The sequence below is a fragment of the Lepidochelys olivacea genome, assembly GCF_965140295.1.
Source record: "Lepidochelys olivacea isolate rLepOli2 genome assembly, chromosome: 3".
Taxonomy (NCBI): domain Eukaryota; kingdom Metazoa; phylum Chordata; order Testudines; family Cheloniidae; genus Lepidochelys; species Lepidochelys olivacea.
In genome coordinates this window covers 189,294,232-189,312,454 of record NC_140413.1, presented here as the reverse complement: position 1 = coordinate 189,312,454, position 18,223 = coordinate 189,294,232, and the positions used below count along the sequence as shown (strand labels likewise).

Genomic DNA, 18,223 nt, shown 5'->3' with positions numbered 1-18,223 from the left:
AACCAAGACAGCTATATAGACTACACATACTGTTATGTGACCAAATTTTGCAGTCCTCACTCAGGATCCAATCCAGCAAGGATGCTGCACACAAAACTCCAACTGAAGTCAATGAGAGCGCTACTCAGGCCCTCAGTCCTTATGCAAGGTATCTTAGAACTGATGTCAAAATTTTCCCCATCATTTCCGTTTTTCACATTGTCCCCATTGTTCTATTGTATCATTGCCATGTTGATCTGAATACAAGGTTTGCAATTATAATAACAATAAAGAATTGTATAACTAGGAATCTTTACATTATAGAAATACCCAAGGAAATACATGTTGAAACCAGTTCAGCATTATGACTTCCTTGCAGGTTCAGATGGATGGAGAAGATGAACTGTGAGTGAGTAAGACACTGAACACAAACATCTTTGCTATCTGCAAATGCAATTATAAAATATGGAGGGCAAGAGGGGTATGAAAAGCAAATGTATTATGGGTTTAAGTCTCATAAGTTTGAAAAGTTCCAGAGCCCCAAAGAGCCTTGATAATGATGCAGGAATGGTATCTTGGGACACCCAGCCTATTCTGAAATCACTCAGGTGTTTGACCTTCACAAACTCTACAAAAATAGCAGCATTGAAGAGGAATAAAGCATGTTACATTTGGTCTTCTCCCAAAATGGGCAAAACCAGGCCCCAATCTTGCATTCTCAGAAAGCATTGTAGGGCATGGAGGAGCTGACCCACAGATATTATATATGTAGGCATAGACATACTTTGCTTCTATTTACAAGTTCATATTAGCACCACAAAACCTGGATCCAGCCAATTTTCAGTCCAGTCCTCCAAGTTCCATTATCTACACAGATATTTTTAGCAGGCTCTGTTATACCAAAGAAAAAAGGGGGGAAAAAAGAAAATCTGGACCCCAACACATACTTGTGCAACAGTGCCTGAAAACCTTGGATCCAACACCTGGATCCTGCCAAATACACCATATGTTGAGATCAGGATGACTGTGGTGGACTCAGATAAGCAGCATATGTGTTAAATTAGAAGATGATAAAACTGGGGAGGAGGCATACATTAGTTAGCCAGATCCAGGAAGATACAGGTGCCAAATTAAGAGTTTCTGCAGCTTCCTTGTAGCAGGATGTGTTTGCAGCACCAAGATATTTTGGTGGGTGGGAGGGAAGGTGGCGCAGGGAGCAGAAGTAGCACTTGTTCTGTATTTGAAAAGTATCATTCTGATTTCGTAGCCCAAATTTTGTCAGGGTGGAGATGTCAGATCAGAGATTTTCTGGCTCATTTGCACTGGGGCACATCAGCATCTGGATTGTTAAGGTGATAGAAGAATAAGCAAACATGGTCTCTACTTAGGCAGTGTAATTTGAGTGCTTGGGACCAAAAACTGGCTGGATCCAGTAGCTGGTTCTGAGTGTTTGCAGAACTGTTGCAGCAAGAGCTAGATTATTCTGGTGTCACAGTAGTGCCTACACTTCCTTTCTTTAGGCATTAAAATTAGAGGGGGGAGGCCAAAAATAGACAAGATGTGACTCTGACCCAGACCACTGGTCCCTCTCAGCTGGGCGCGGACCCGCGCACACAGATCCTAACCCCCGCGCACACGGCAAAGCACCGCACACACAACAATTTGCACAGAAGGAATTTTTTGCACACACAGACTGTCAAAAATTAGAGGGAACATTGACCCAGACCCATTAATTGGGAACCTCTCCCCTCACAAGAGCCTTTCCTGGCGGGAATGGCCCTGGGACTCCTCCCCTCCCTTCACCTGGCTCATGACCAACAGTGGCGGGGGGCTTGCTGGGACCTGGCTCCCCCTGCGGGTGGCAGAGCCGGGCTCCCCCGCCCCTCGCCGGCAGCCTGCCAGCGCGCAGGCCACAGAGAGCCCCTTGACAGCCGGCGGGGAGCGGGGCTCGGCTGGGAGGAGGAGCCGCCAGCCAGCGCCAGGCAGGGGTGACCCCGGCTGGGGGGCGGGGAGGGGGCTCCTGCCAGGCGCTCCGAGGGGAAGCGGCCGCGGCGGCTGCTGTTCCCGCCTTTATCTGCGCCAGCGGGGGCGGCTCCCCGCGGCCGCCCGCTCCCCCGGCTCCAGGCGGTGCGCGCGGCACCCCCGGGACTCCCCAGCCCACCCACCTCATCCCGCCACTTCAAAGCAGCCAGGGCAAGGCACCCAGCGGGGCGAGCAGCCCGCGCCGCGGCTGGAGCCGGGCCCGAGGTCCAGCTCCCGGAGGGTGGCCCTGGCTCGCCCCCTGCTCGTTGCACTTACCCCGGAAACGGCGAGGTGCCTGCAAACTCCTTGGCGCCGCGGCTTTTTTTAATACTGTTATTATTTTATCCCGTAATCCAGAGTCTTTGGGGCTGCCAAATGTAAACACTCCGCCATGATTTCTTTGTTTAGATCATTGAACCTGCGCCCCCCCCCCCCCGTTCTTTATTTATTTATTTCCCATCATCAACACCGCTATGGGTTGCTGTGGTTGCTTTTATTAAGGGTTGTTAGCCGATACCCGCTTTTAACAAGAATGGCGGGGGGGGGGGGGTTGGGCGGGAGAAGTTCTTGGGTTTGTTTTGTTTTAATTCCAGGTTTAAAAAAATAATTCCCCATTCCTCCCTCCTCCTTCCCCAACACAAAATCTCGGGAGGCTCAGGGAGTGAAGTGAGGTTTGCTTGCAATTACAGTTTGCTCTGGGGTGGGCACAGAAAGCTTAACCGACATTAGGTTCCCCCCCCCCCTCCCCTCCTTCCCACCATTCCTCCTCTCCCTACCGAGGCCCCATCTGCCTCCCCTCCTCTCCCAGGAGCAGTTTGCACCCGCTGTCCTGCAGCCAAGTTTGCCTTCCTGCTGCTTTCTAAGTCACAGAACGGGCAAAAGCAACGGGCAAAGTTCTTGTCAATTGCCACTTGAAATTTTATTAAGATGATGCTAAAATAAAAGAAAACGGCACAGAGTTTAAGCGCAGAAGTTTCTGGTTATCAGGGAATACCGTACAGATTATCAGGGGGTGCGAAGTTCGGTTTAGGATCCGATGGCTTAAAGAATACATAATTTGCAATATCCCCAATTAGGAGTAAAAGATTAGTGGGTCAAACTACAGACATTGAGATATGAGGGTATGTTTTCATATAATGGCTATGTTCAGGTGTGGAGTATAGTGAGTGGATATGATGATGAGGATGGATTAACCCTCATTTTGTGAGATTTAATGTTCAGTGAAAAGAAAAGAAGTACTTGTGGCACCTTAGAGACTAACAAATTTATCTGAGCATAAGCTTTCATGAGCTATAGCTCCCTTTATCAGATGCATTCCACTTCATATGGTCCAATGGAAAAAGTCTCTCGGCCCCTTTCTCGTAGTTGATGCACCATGTCGTCCCGGCTCACACCTCCTAGTACTGTCGGTGGCCAGTGATGTGTTCGATGTAGATGTCCCTGGACCATCGGATGGTGTCCGAGACCATGAGGCACCACATGAGCCATGCATAGCGTCAACCAATCCCACAGGTCCGTAGCACACGCTCGTTGCAGGGGTCCCAGGTGCCCAGGGCTCCAACGATCAGGGCATCCATCTGCACCTCATAGCCCTTGGCTCTCAGGGTGTCGGCTGGGGAGCGTACTTTTCCACCTTACGATCTACATGCCTAGCATCTCCTTTCTGTCAGGCTCCCTTTGTTTGACCCTTTGACCGCACTCCCCTTTCCTGTTATTTTATTAGTTGTCCCCCAAAATCACTTGGCTTCCAGCTCCTGTGGATCCCCCTACTTAGGCTGCGGGGGGGCCTTTAGCAGGGGGCTGTATCCCAATAGGAAAAAAACAATCTCTCCTTAGCAAGCACCCGGGGAGAGAGACGAAGGCATTCATTCAAGCGACATCTTTCTCTCCTGCTCTTTTAGAAAACTATAACATTTTGCAAATGCCTCATCCAGTCCAGCTCCCAGGTAACTACATGCTTGGGGAAGCGGGGTGGAAACTTCCAGATTGAAAGTTTCTTATTGCTTTGCCTAGCTTCACTAGAAGTTGCAGCTGTTCGGTTTGTTTTTATTGGGAGGGAATTGGAAATCCCCCAGGGACAACATTTCTAATGATAGTAGCTTTTCAGGAAGTATTAACATTTAGTGAAAAGATGTTTTTTTCACCCCAGCTGCATCCATGCATTCTTATAAAGTACCCCCACCCATGCATTCTTATGAAGTACCTGATGCTGCCAGACCTGAAAACCAATGGATTTTTGTGGGGGTCTTCTGCAAAGAGGATGCAGAGAGGTGAGGCAGAGAGAAGATTAGGGCTGAACCTTGCAAGATGCTAAATGCTGAGCATTTACTGCTCCCACTGACTTCACAAAAGGTGCTCATCCTTTTGTAAGATTAGGACATAAGTGACTTGCCCAGCTTCACACAACAGTGTGGGACGAGCTAGGAGCAGGGCAAGCAGGCCCTAGAAATCCTGGCTCAAAATCCTGTTTAGCCACATATCTATCTTTGTTCCTTTCAAATCGTAAATGGGCAATAATGCCACCTACCTATCTTACAGAGGTGTTGTGAGACTTAATTATTGTTTGTTAAACGTGATGTTTTCAAATGGAAGGTTTTGTAGCGATAAAAAATATTAGAAGAGTTACATTTACTACTGATATGCACAGAGCTTATACATAGCAACACCACAATTGCAAGAAAATCAAAAGACATTATATAAGAACATACTGTGATTTAATTACACTGAACAATAAAAAATACACTGTAGAATTTTCAGCTAGCAAACAATCTCCCAGTTAGAGCTGCGTGAATAACAATGTTTTTTTGTTCACTGGAAATTAGGGGGGAATTTTTTAAAAAAATAATTTTGGATCAAAATGAAAATAAAGTTTTTTGAAATTATTAGCTAATTGACAAGGTGAAAAAAATCATTGGGGGTCATATGAAACATTTTGTTTGACTCAAAATAAAAAGTATTTCATTTAGATTGAGAGTTTAACTTTTTTTATTTTTTAGAAATTTTCTCAATTTTATTTGAACAAAATGTAAGTTCAAACTGAAAAGTCAAAATATTTTGTTTTGAAAATGTCAAAATAAAACATTTTGACTTTTTCAGGGTTTTTTTTTTTTTTTTTACTAGAACAATTTGGCAAAACCAAACAACGCCCAAAATGTTTTGGTGCCACTGAATATCTTTTTTTTTTGTTTTTGGCTGGAGAAACAATTCACGGGAAAACTTTCACCCAGCTCTACTGTCAATTAACTGTGTTTTGAGATTGCTAATCCAGTAATAGTCTCCCTTCCCAAAGGCACTTGCACTGTTTGACCTCAACATTTATCTCACATTATCTTAGTTGCAAACAAAACAATTCAGATGATACAAATCCTAATTTTGCAGAGATCCCCTCATATGACCCTTCAAAACTACACAGAATCCCACTGATTCCTTTGCAAAATCAAGACCACAGATTATAAGGTTCTAAAGGTAGGGACATGGTGAGAACTGAGGGCAAACGTGGAACGTGAATATTTATTATATGAATTTGGAACGTTTTCAGCTAGTGGGAACACAGGTCTGCTTTACAATTACTAATCCGCAAACAGTGGTACAGTTTATCACTCAATAACTTTACACTAAAACACTTGGTCTCTGATTACCTGACAATCATTAGCCAAACAGAGAAGGGGGATTGTCATGAAGATGTTATGGATATTTCTAAATAACTCTATTGTTGTTATGCTAGTCCCTCTACTCTGATTGACGCTGCTCTCAGACCATTTTACCCATATGCCCATAACAACCACTATCCCTCATGTTTTCACAATGACCCCACCCTGCCACCTACTCATCTTTATTCCTCGCAAGTGCCTCCTGTTCTTTGAAAGACTAAGATGCCCATACCCACTCCCACATGTAATGCATTTAAAAAATAAATTAAATTTATATTAATACTGTTATCCCTTTGGATCTAAGTGGCTAGACAAAAATATGGGGTCTCGTAGGTTGTTCCAGTTGAGAGTAGAAATTGGTGATAGGTATTTCTTTGACACAGTTTTGTTTATTTACAAAGAATGTACAAACTTTTTTGTCTTTGAACTCAGAAGGAATCATACAGTAGGAAATAGCTTCTTTTGCTCACAGCACCAAGAGCACTCAACGGTTTTAACCTGACCAAAAAATCTCTTCCAAGGTCAACTAATGTGCTTTCAACTGCTTCTTCAGGCTGTCTCTCCCTCTCATTCTGTTCTTACCTGTTCTCCTTTCACATGCCCCCCGCCCAAAACAATACTCACCAAAAGCGGGTTCACATGCACACCTTTGTCTTAGGTTGGGACTTATATTTACAGTTATGTTAATTGGTAGGTGTGAACTCACCCTTCAATCTCCCTAGGGTTCTAACTCAACCCATCACAAGGTTTCGTCCAGCTTGTAATAAATAGTCTTCAAGTTTTCTCCTTTTTCCCCTTCTCCCAATCTTGTTGTCTTCCTTCCTAACCTCAGTCCTCTGTGGCCTTGCCTTAGTTTCATATTTTCTGTTTCTGCCAGTGACTTAATTATAATCCTCCTTTTGTGGGGTTTATAAATGTGGCCACTTCAATTCATTTCAGGTTAATATTTGGCATAAAAGTTCACAGTATCTGAGCCAAATTTGAGTTATTACTTTTCATTTAAATTCATTTCTCAATCATTTAAAAAAATAGAATGGGCACAAATAATTTTGTGGTGATTTACAATGGTGGCATCATGCTGCACCAGTGTCATAGAATCATAGAAAATTAGGGTTGGAAGAGACTTCAGGAGGTCATTTAGTCCAACCCCCTGCTCAAAGTCCAACCCCCTGCCCATCTAAATCATCCCAGCCAGGGCTTTGTCAAGCTGGGCCTTAAAAACCTCCAAGGATGGAGATTCCACCACCTCCCTAGGTAACCCATTCCAGTGCTTCACTACCCTCCTAGTGAAATAGTTTTTCCTAATATCCAACCTAGAACTATCCCACAGCAACTTGAGACCATTGCTCCTTGTTCTGTCATCTGCCGCCACTGAGAACAGCCGAGCTCCAACCTCTATGGAACCCCCCTTCAGGTATTTAAAGGCTGGTATCCAATCCTCCCTCACTCTTCTCTTCTGCATACTAAATAAGCCCAGTTCCCTCAGCCTCTCCTCATAAGTCATGTGCCCCTGCCCTCTAATAATTTTCGTTGCCCTCTGCTGGACTCTCTCCAATTTGTCCACATCCTTTCTGTAGTAGGGGACCCAAAACTGGATGCAATACTCCAGATGTGGCCTCACCAGTGCCAAATACAGGGGAATAATCTGTCCCTTGATCTGCTGGCAATGCTCCTACTAATGTAGCCCAATATGCCATTAGCCTTCTTGGCAACAAGGGCACACTGTTGACTCATATCCAGATTCTCATCCACTGTAATTCCCAGGTCCTATTCTGCAGAACTGCTGCTTAGCCAGTCGGTCCCCAGCCTGTAGCGGTGCATGGGATTCTTCCTTCCATCAGTGCAGGATTCTTCACTTGTTCTTGCTGAACCTCATCAGATTTCTTTTGGTGCAATCCTCTAGTTTGTCAAGGTCACTCTGAACTCTATCCCTACACTCCACCGTATCTACTTCTCCCCCCAGCTTAGTGTCATCCGCCTACTTGCTGATGGTGCAGTCCATCCCATCATCCAGATCATTAATGAAGATGGTGAACAAAACTGGCCCCAGGACCGACCTCTGGGGCACTCCGCTTGATACCGGCTGCCAACTAGACACTGAGCCGTTGATCACTACCCATTGAGCTCGACAATCTAGCCAGCTTTCTATCCACCTAATCATCCATTCATCCAATCCATACTTTTTTAACTTGCTAGCAAGAATACTGTGGGAGACCGTATCAAAAGCTTTGCTAAAGTTAAGGAATATCACATCCACCGCTTTCACCATATCCACAGAGCCAGTTATCTCATCATAGAAGGCAATCAGGTTGGTCAGGCATGATTTTGCCATTGGTGAATCCATGTTGACCGTTTCTAATCACCTTCCTCTCCTCCAGCTGCTTCAAAATGGATTCCTTGAGGACCTGCTCCATGATTTTTCCAGGGACTGAGGTGAGGCTGACTGTAGTTCCCCAGATTCTCCTTCTTCCCTTTTTTTAAAGATGCACTATATTTGCCTTTTTTCCAATCATCCAATGTCAATCTCACATTTCCACCTTCTTGCCCTCATCTCACAGTAAAACCATCATTTCAAGAGCATACTCTGTGGTAATCTAGATATGACTTTAGAATGAGGTATCTTGATATTTTTTAAAATATTACAGTAATCATTTTTTAAAAATTAGACATTGTATATGCATTGCAATACTTTTTCTTTATGTTTGTATGTCTGGCTAGTGAAACCAGTTCTCATATTATCTTAAGCAGGACAGAAAGCCTTGTTACTATTTGAAAAAATGACTTTTTTCAAAAATTCTGTTGAGTTTCTATTAGTAATGTTCTAACATGCATATAGTGCTGTTTTAACTCTATCAGCTGAAGGAGGAGAGAAGGGCAGATAGATTATTTTCAGATAGATTAAAGGGAATATTTTAAATTTCCTTTTTCTATATACCAATTTAAAAACAAAATACACTACTTTTTCCCACATAAACTTCTGCAGTTCTAGTTTATGGGTCCAGTTCAGTAACCATTGTTCAACCAAAATGTCTGTTAAAAGTCAATAGGAGCTTTTCTTGTAAAAACTGTTTCTTATTAACTTTTTACAGCACTGAGAACAATGGATACTGTTTTGGTATCTCTCTAGCTAGGCACTACAATAAATAATAGTAATACATGTAACTCTTCTGCCCGTCAGAGTTGGCAGCAACAAGGGCCAGGTTCAATATCCAGGGGATTCATTCCAATAACACAATGCAAACCGGCTCAAGCCCCCACCCAGTGACCTGGGACAAATATATACCACCCCCGCTGGGCGCCTCCAAGAGGCAATACTTCCCCTCTCGCAAGCACATAGTCTGAGTGTAGCAAAAAGCCTTTTAATAACAGAGAGAAACAATGTGGCATTATGTTGGGGAAACACCACCAACAGGATTCGCAACACAACCCATGAGCAAAAAAACCCACCCCAAGCAAATCGGAGCATGCCCTTTCCCTTTGGTTCTTGATTCCAGCAACCCCAAACCACCCAAAGTCCCAAAAGTCCAATGACCCAAAAGTCTCTGTCCCTGGTCAGGGCAGCCCCAGAGTTCAAAAGTTTATCTGCAGAGCTTTACCTCCCAACCTGGGTGGAGATGGTGGGGGGGAGGGAGAGAGAGGTAAGGGGCACCTTACATGATCTGAAGCTGACCGCCCCACAGCTCCATAGGCCTTTGCTCCACTCCACCAGCCGCCCCACGAACTGCTTCGCTTTGCTCCGCGGCCCACAAGCAGCTCCCGCCGTCCCACAAACTGCTCCACCAGCCGGTCCACGAACTGCTCCGCTCCGCGTCCCACCAGCCGCTCCCGCCATCCTATGAACTGCTCCACCAGCCTGTCCAGCCATCCCACAAACTGCTCCACAATATATCTTCAGGCTCCCTCACTACTTAACACAATGCTCAGTGATTTCAGCTCTTAGTCAGTTCAGCTCTTTGGTGAATTCAGCTTGTAATAAGAGAGCCTCAGTGCTGGTGCACCATTAGCCCAAAGTGAGCTCAGCAGCCTGTAACTAGACTCCTAATAGAATCAAAATTAGCTCTGATATTCCACAGTGGAGAGAGGAGGAAGTGCAATTAGCATGTACAGCCCTCACCCAGGGGCCCATACCATCAAGTATTAATACTTGCCCCAAGCCTCTCTCAATTCACAGAATTTTGGAACCCATGACCCTTGCCTAGCGAGTGCTACTTAGTTGATGGTGAGTCCCTCCATCATAACAAAAGGCTAAGTACAGTTCCAAGCACAGTTCCCATAATCAGGGTAATAACAATTTATTCTTCCTGCCCCAATAACAGAGACACTGGGGATCCCACAGCAGCCAAAGTGACCATTTGGGCAGCTATGGCCTCATTCTAGGCGGGGTGGGTGTGTCTATGCAAATGAGATTGGCCCCTAAAGTTGTTTTCCACAACTTGCCACACCTCACCACCAGATGTCAGGGTGGAGCTCATCCTGACACTGCTTACATCCTCCCCCCAGCCGAGAATTTGTCGTCCCGACAAATCACACTCCCTTTATACCAACTCATTGGTTTCCTCCAAAGGGCCTCAGGAAGCCCACTTTAGCTTCCACAAGCCTGTGTGCTAAATGTATTGGCTCCTCACTAGTCACCCCATGTGCATCATAAGTTAACCGTTTTACTGGTCTTATCACCCTGTCTCGTCTATTGAGAATCTCTGTTGTCAGGGTAGGGGGAACATCCTCTTGCGTGACGGATGGAGAGGCTTCCTTTGAGGGTTCCTTGGCTACTGGCGTAGGCCCCTGCACTCCTAGTTCTAACACTGGAGGGTCCAAGGTGCCCAGGACATCCTCTACCTGTGGGCTCCACTGTCCAATAACCTGAGTGTGTCATCACACGGGGGTCTCATCAGCAGCACAGGGGTGTCAGAAATGGGCCTAAATAATTCTGCCATGGGTTTTAGGGCGGAAGAGGGAAAACTCTCATTTGGTTCAGCTGATTGAGACTGAAATCTTGTCTCCGTCCCAGGATACACCAGGGTTGTGTCTTCCTCCTCAGACTCACTCTCAGATGTGCAGAATAGGGGTAAGTTTGCTGCACGGGGCCCGTTGTCTGTGTTGGACAGCAGCTTTGGTCTAGCACTTCTGTTCTGCCCGGCTGCCCTGTCGTGGCCCATCTCATAAGGGGTGTTTACCAATTCCCCCACAGGGAGCAAAAGGTTTCTATGCACCGTCTTTATTTGCCCTGGACCATCTTCAGGTTTGATGTTGTAGACCGCAGATCTCCCAGCTTTTCCATCACCAGGTAAGGTATTGCCTTCCATCTGTCAGCTATCTTGTGTTTGCCAGCAATACCCAAATTTCACAGCAGGACTCTGTCCCCCCGGTTGGAGATCCTGCGAACGCACTCTGGCATCATATCGATGTTTGTTGTGGTCTGCGTTCTTCCGAGCCACAGCGGTAGCTAAGTGATAAGCATCCTGCAGCTTTTCTCTTAGTCGGGATACATATTGCTGATGAGTTTCATAGCTATCTCCATCCTCTGATACACCAAAGCACAAGTCTATGGGTAATCTTGGTTCTCGCCCAAACATCAAGAGATATGGGGTGACTCACGTAGCATTGTTCTTTGTGGCATTGTAGGCATGCACCAGAAATGCGACATGCTGGCTCCAGGTTGCCTTCTGCTCTGGTTGCAAAGTTCCCAACATATCTAATAGGGTTCGGTTAAACCTCTCTGGCTGAGGATCACCTTGGGGATGATAAGGCGTTGTCCTAGACTTTTTAATTCCTGTTATCTTCAGCACCTCCTTCAGAAGGTGACTCTCAAAATCCTGCCCCTGATCAGAGTGTATCCGAGCCGGGAATCCATAGACTGAAAAATATTTGTCCCACAATACTCGAGCGACCGTGGTGGCCCTCTGATCACGTGTGGGATATGCCTGTGCATACCGTGTAAAATGGTCAGTCACTACTAGAATGTTCCCAACATTCCTCTTGTCTACCTCTACAGACAAGAAATCAATGCATACCAATTCCAAAGGTTTGTTGCTGGTGATGTTCTTGCGATATGCAGCCCTCGTGGGCAGAGTTTTCCTTTGAACACATCGAGCGCAAGTCTCACATTTCCTGCGAACATCTTCAGCCATTCGGGGCCAATAGAACCTACTACGAATAAGTTCCAGGGTCCTCTCCATCCCTAAATGCCCAAAGTCATCATGCAGGGCCCTCATGGCCAGGGCTCTGTACTTTTTTGGCAGTACCAGTTGTGCTCGTTGTTTTTGTAAAGGGTCAGTGGTCATTCGGTGTAGCACTCCCTGAATCAGTTTTAGTTTGGTCCATTCTCTCAATAGTAGTTTACCCTCTGAGTTAGGTGAGACAACCGCAGCTGGGCTTCGCCCCTACCTTTTGGCAAGTAGTGTATCACGAATGTCAATATCTTGCCGCTGGGCTTCTTGCCAGTCAGTCACATTGAGCATGGGCAAAGGAGATTGGTCCAATGCAATATAGTTCACTGAAGCAGAAGGCATGCATTCAGGGGGCAGGCCCAAAACTTCTGCAACACATCGCTGAAGGCTCTCACGGGCCTCTGGCTCTTGGCGACTCACACTGCAAATAGCTCTCACTCCATCTGTGGGTATCACAGCAACTTCTGGAGCCTGCGGACGCCTGGACAATGCATCTGCATCTACATTGCTTCTCCCTGATTGGTACTGAATGCTGAACTCATAGCTAGCCAAGGTGGCCACCCATCTCTGCCCTGTAGAATCCAGCTTAGCACTTGTTAACACATAAGTCAGTGGACTGTTGTCTGTCCACACCTGGAACTGAGCACCATACAAGTAGTCCCGAAATTTCTCAGTAATGGCCCATTTCAAGGCCAAGAATTCCAGCTTGTGGGTGGGATAGCGAGTTTCACTATCAGGCAATCCTCGGCTGGCAAAGGCTACAGGTTTACGTTTGCCTTCCACTTCCTGGTACAGGACTGCTCCCAGGCCCTCCAAACTGGCATCAGTATGCAGGATAAATGGTTTGCTTGGGTCAGCAAAAACTAGGACTGGAGCATGAGTTAGGCAAGTAATGATTTCTCAAAAAGCCCTTTCACATCTCTCATCCCACCATGGCCTAAATGGTTCAAAGGGGCCATAGTGTCTCTGCACAGGAGGCTTTGGGGACCTCCCCTTATTCTTGGTCTTAGATTTGTTCTTGCTGGACTGATGTCCCCTGGTAAGATCGTTCAGAGGCTTTACAATCGTAGCATAGTTTTTCACAAATCTGCGGTAGTAGCCACTAAATCCAAGAAAGGTCTTGAGTTCTCTGTAGTTACTTGGACATGGCCATGTAGTGAGTGCTTCTGTTTTATCAGGATCAGTACTCACACCCTCTTGGGACACGATGTGACCCACATACTTCACTGAGGTTCTGCAGAACTAGCATTTGTCAATTGAAAGCTTCAGACCATAATCCTCCAACCTATCAAGCACTTTAAGAAGTCTTTCTTCATGCTCCTCTCAGGTTCTTCCAAACACAATCAGGTCATCCAAATAAACTAACACTTGCAGTAAATTCATGTCTCCCACAACTTTCTCCATGAGACGTTGAAAGGTGGCAGGTGCTCCAGAAATCCCTCGGGGTATGCGTTCGAACTGATAAAACCCTAATGGGCAGATGAAGGCTGTCTTCTCCTTATCTTCTTCTCCCAGAGAGATCTGGTAGTATCCACTTCGAAGATCCAACACAGAGAACCACTGGCTTCCCAGGAAACAGTCTAAGGCATCTTGCACTCGAGGCATAGTGTACTGGTCGACCACAGTACGGCTGTTTAGGGTGCGGTAGTCAATACACATCCGGATATTCCCATTCTTTTTACGGACTACCACAATGGGTGAGGCGTATGGGCTGCGGGACTCTGTAATGATGCCATTCGCAGCCAGCTCCTGAAGAAGATGTCACACATTTTCCATCTCAGAGAGAGCAATCTTCCTAGAGCTCTCCCTGAAAGGTCGAGAGTCATGTAGTCTGATATTGTGCTCTACTCCTTTTGCACATCTCACATCCCACTCATGCAGTGAGAACACCTTGGATCTTTCACAAAGTTTCTTCCTCAGGCGATCTTTCCAGTCCTCGGACACTGGTGAATCTCCAAAGTCAAACCTTGCTGGGTCTATTGTCGGAACTTGAGTTTCACACTGGGGTTTTACAATCGACTCAGGCTCAAAGAGGTCTGCTATCTTTTGTCCTTGCTTCACAACAACATCACGACTCGTTTCATTAGCAATCAGTATAGTCAACCTTTCCTGAGCTTCAGCAGGTAGGGTTATGACTCCACTGGGGACCAGCACTCCCTCAGGGAGCTCTTCTCCCATAGGCTGCTCTATCATTGCTAACGTCCATTTACTGCCTTTCAGCCAGGTACTCGTGACAAGCACTTCTTGCTCCGTCCTTGCAGGCACTACTAAGGGGCTCGTGCCCGCATACTTCAGTGCCCCAAGCGGTAGCTCAGATGTGTCCCTTTTAGCGCTCTCAATTTTCCTATAGGCTTCAGCACAAAGCGTATGGATCATCAGGGTATTCAGGTACTGGTCCCCAGCCCGCCCTCTGCAGTAATCCGCGAGTACCTTGAAGAGACTGGAGTTGGTCCCTATCAGCACAGACACATCAGAGGTCCCTTTAGGGTCAGGGCATATTAAGGCAGCTGTGTCTACCTCTTCTCTTACCCCAGCAACCTCCTCTGGGAATTCCAGGTGCACTATGACATACACTTGGTAGGGGTATTCATCCATGCTGAGGCCACACAGGCCAAGGCCAGTCAATGGCTGTATAGGCAGGTGCCTAAGCATCTGTTGATAGAATGACTGAAATATAATAGTCACTTGAGATCCAGTGTCAAGCACTGCTTTACACTCCACCCCTTCAATCCTCACCATGACCTCTGCTCGAGGCCCTATCAGTCCTGCGGGGATCCCAGCTGGACAGTCTTTTCTGGGAGAATCTTCAAATCCTGCAGACCTGGGGGGGTCCCTGTCCCCAGACCCTCTGGCAGCTACCAGATCTCTCCCAACTGATCCTCAGCTTTCCATACACTAAGGAGGGGTTTTCTTCATTACGGCACTTGGCAGCACTGTATGCATCCTGACCACATCGGTAGCAGAAGAATTGACCTTTCTCCCTTCGCCTGGGTGGGATGGTGGCTCTAAGTGCAGGCTTCTCAATCGCCACAGTTTGAGGCTTCTTATTCCTGGAAGTCTTAACTCGGTCAACGGTACTTTGCAGCTCAGCTATCCGTTCCGTCAGGACCTGCATTTGTTGGGCAAGTTCCTCTCTGGTGCTCACCATCAGTACACTGGCCATTTGCAGTGGTGTTTTGCTGGCTGGATCCGATGTTTGGGCTTCCCAAAACTCACTGGCAGCCTGCCTTTCTTCCTCCTCTCTGACCTCTTTTATCAGCTGGGAGTAACTTGGGGGATGATCCTGTCGTTCTCTAAGCTGGAGATGAAGTAGAATCGGGTTCTGATACTGAGTTCCTCTTACAATTTGAGCCAGTCTGGTCTGATCCATCTGCTCAGCAGTCACTGCTCCCTCATGACAGCTCTCTGAAGCAGTCTCTCCAGTCTCTGTGTGTAGGCTGAAGCCTTCTCGCCCTTTTGCTGTCGGGAATTAAGGAACTTACAGTAGCTGTCTTCAGGGCCCTCTATGCTCCCAAAGGTGTGTTCAAGGGCCTCTAGGCAGTCCTTCACACTGACCCCAGGGTCAATGAGCTTCAGGGTGTGAATCACATCTAATGCTGGGCCGCCAAGGCTCTCTATGAGGCATCTTCGCTTTTCTGCATCTGGTACGGCCCACTCTTGCAGCATTTCAGTGGTGTGCTCTAACCAGGGTTCAAAGTCCTCCTCCCCAGCAAATAATCTTAACTTACGACAAGAGTTTGACACAGCATGGGACAGCACAATCTTTTCCAATGTTTGCCCCAGAGCTTTTGTCCAATCATCAGCCGAGGCTGCAGCCTCTGAGCTAGAAGCTGCTGAGCCAGGGCCCAACAAACCTGACATATTAGCCATTATACAAACAGTAATTTCCTCAAAATATAAGCACAAACAAACAAAATATAAATTGTTTCCCAATGTAGTGGATCACTCAACAGGTGCTTGCGAGGGGTACTGACCCAGGGATCCCAGATGAGCCCCCAAAAATGTAACACTTCTGCCCGTCAGAGTTGGCAGCAACAAGGGCCAGGTTCAATATCTAGGGGATTCATTCCAATAACACAATGCAAACCGGCTCGAGCCCCCACCCAGTGACCTGGGACAAATATATACCACCCACACTGGGCGCCTCCAAGAGGCAATACTTCCCCTCTCACAAGCACATAGTCTGAGTGTAGCAAAAAGCCTTTTAATAACAGAGAGAAACAATGTGGCATTATATTGGGGAAACACCACCAACAGGATTCGTAACACAACCCATGAGCAAAAAAACCCACCCCAAGCAAATTGGGGCATGCCCCTTTCCCTTTGGTTCTTGAGTCCAGCAACCCCAAATCACCCAAAGTCCCAAAAGTCCAATGACCCAAAAGTCTCTGTCCCTGGTCAGGGCAGCCCCAGAGTTCAAAAGTTTATCTGCAGAGCTTTACCTCCCAACCTGGGTGGAGATGGTGGGGGGGAGGAGGAGAGAGGTAAGGGGCACCTTACATGATCTGAAGCTGACCGCCCCACAGCTCCATAGGCCTTTGCTCCGCTCCGCCAGCCGCCGCACAAACTGCTTCGCTCTGCGTCCCACAAGCAGCACCCACCGTACTATGAACTACTCCACCAGCCTGTCCCCAAGGCACTCCAGCCATCCCACAAACTGCTCCACAATATATCTTCAGGCTCCCTCACTACTTAACACAACACTCAGTGATTTCAGCTCTTTGATGAATTCAGCTTGTAGTAGGGTAGCCTCAGTGTTGGTGCACCATTAGCCCAAAGTGAGCTCAGCAGCCCTTAACTAGACTCCTAATGGAATCAAAATTAGCTCTGATATTCCACAGTGGAGAGAGGAGGAAGTGCAATTAGCATGTACGGCCCTCACCAAGGGGCCCATGCCACCAAGTATTAATACTTGTCCCCAGCCTCTCTCAATTCACAGAGTTTTGGAACCCATGACCCTTGCCTAGCAAGTGCCACTTAGTTGATGGTGAGTCCCTCCATCATAACAAAAGGCCAAGTACAGTTCCAAGCACAGTTCACATAATCAGGGTAATAACAATTTATTCTTCTTGCCCCAATAACAGAGACACTGGGGATCCCACAGCAGCCAAAGTGACCATTTGGGCAGCTATGGCCTCATTCTAGGCGGGGTGGGTGTGTCTATGCAAATGAGATTGGCCCCTGAAGTTGTTTTCCACAACTTGCCACACCTCACCACCAGATGTCAGGGTGGAGCTCGTCCTGACACTGCTTACATCCATATGTTCTAAAGTAGATCCTATAGTCAGAGTGGATCCTATATTCACAGGATAACACTAGGTTGAACACAATCAGTGTGAGTTCATGCACACTGGGCCAGATTCTTCAGCATCTTGCTCTGTCTGTAGTCATTTGCACCTGTGCTCAGTAGTGTAAAATGCTACCAGATCACCAGAGTACCATGTACTGTAAATGACTGCACAATTATTATCTAATATATATATTGTGGTAGCACCTAAATCCACAGCCAGGCTGGACCCCATTGTACTTGGCAGCACTCAATAATAAATAAAATAACAACATAATAATAATTAATAAATGGCAGTCCCTGCCCCCAAGGAGCTTAAAATTCAACAGACAAGATGTAACAGATGGATGAGTCAAGCACACAGGCCAGGGGGGTTGGGATGGGGAGGATGGGATAATAAATATATATTAGGATGTTCACAATTCTTTGCCAATCAGTAGTAAGGATCATAGCTCTCCACCTGTCTAACCATTATCAGGTTGTACTTTACTGTATGCATTACAGAAGATGTGAGTTTTAGGGAGGGATTCATGGCTTTATAGAGTTGATTAGGAGTTTTTTCTCCACCTTTAAGGAAAAAACATGTAAGAACTTGTCAAACACAAATTCAAATTTTGAACATCTTCTGTGTGCGGCATCTCATTTTGGCAGTATACATTGGTGCAGCTTATTTTGTGGGCTGAGCTTGGAAAAGTTCCACAACCTTTTTTTATCCTCAGCATGAACCCTACATGAAGAGAAATCCATCATGTCTCTTCTCCCCCAGATTTGAGCACTGTGTATCCATGCAATTTCAAATGGCTAGTACATTTACAAAGCTGTTTTCTATATTAGCTTCTTTGATATTTTGCTTGCATTTGGAAAATGTGCAGAAAAAAGTAGAGCCATATGTGGCCATAATACTGTTTTAATTAATGCTATATGACAAGGTATCCTCTAGTGATAGAATAGTTGCCAGTGTGGTAGTGTATTGTTACACTATGATCCAGCGTTGTACAGGCCAATAGAAGGTGATCCTCTAAAATAGTAACAACAAAAATCTGTTGCTCAAAAAAGATAATAGCCAGTTCCTAACATGCGATCAAGAGTAGATTATTAGTGTGGAAGCATGAAATTTA

The 18,223-nt window shown here is 46.2% G+C and overlaps 1 long non-coding RNA gene across 4 annotated transcripts in view; it reads right to left on the bottom strand.

The window, feature by feature from the left end:
- Positions 1 to 2,407, bottom strand: part of LOC311518416 — a 786,470-nt gene extending 784,063 nt beyond the window's left edge. For all 4 annotated transcript variants that reach the window (XR_014710978.1, XR_014710979.1, XR_014710980.1 and 1 more), the window contains exon 1: positions 2,278 to 2,407. This is a non-coding gene — a long non-coding RNA (uncharacterized lncRNA). The remainder of the gene's footprint in view (positions 1 to 2,277) is intronic.
- Between the last annotated feature and the right edge of the window lie 15,816 nt (positions 2,408 to 18,223).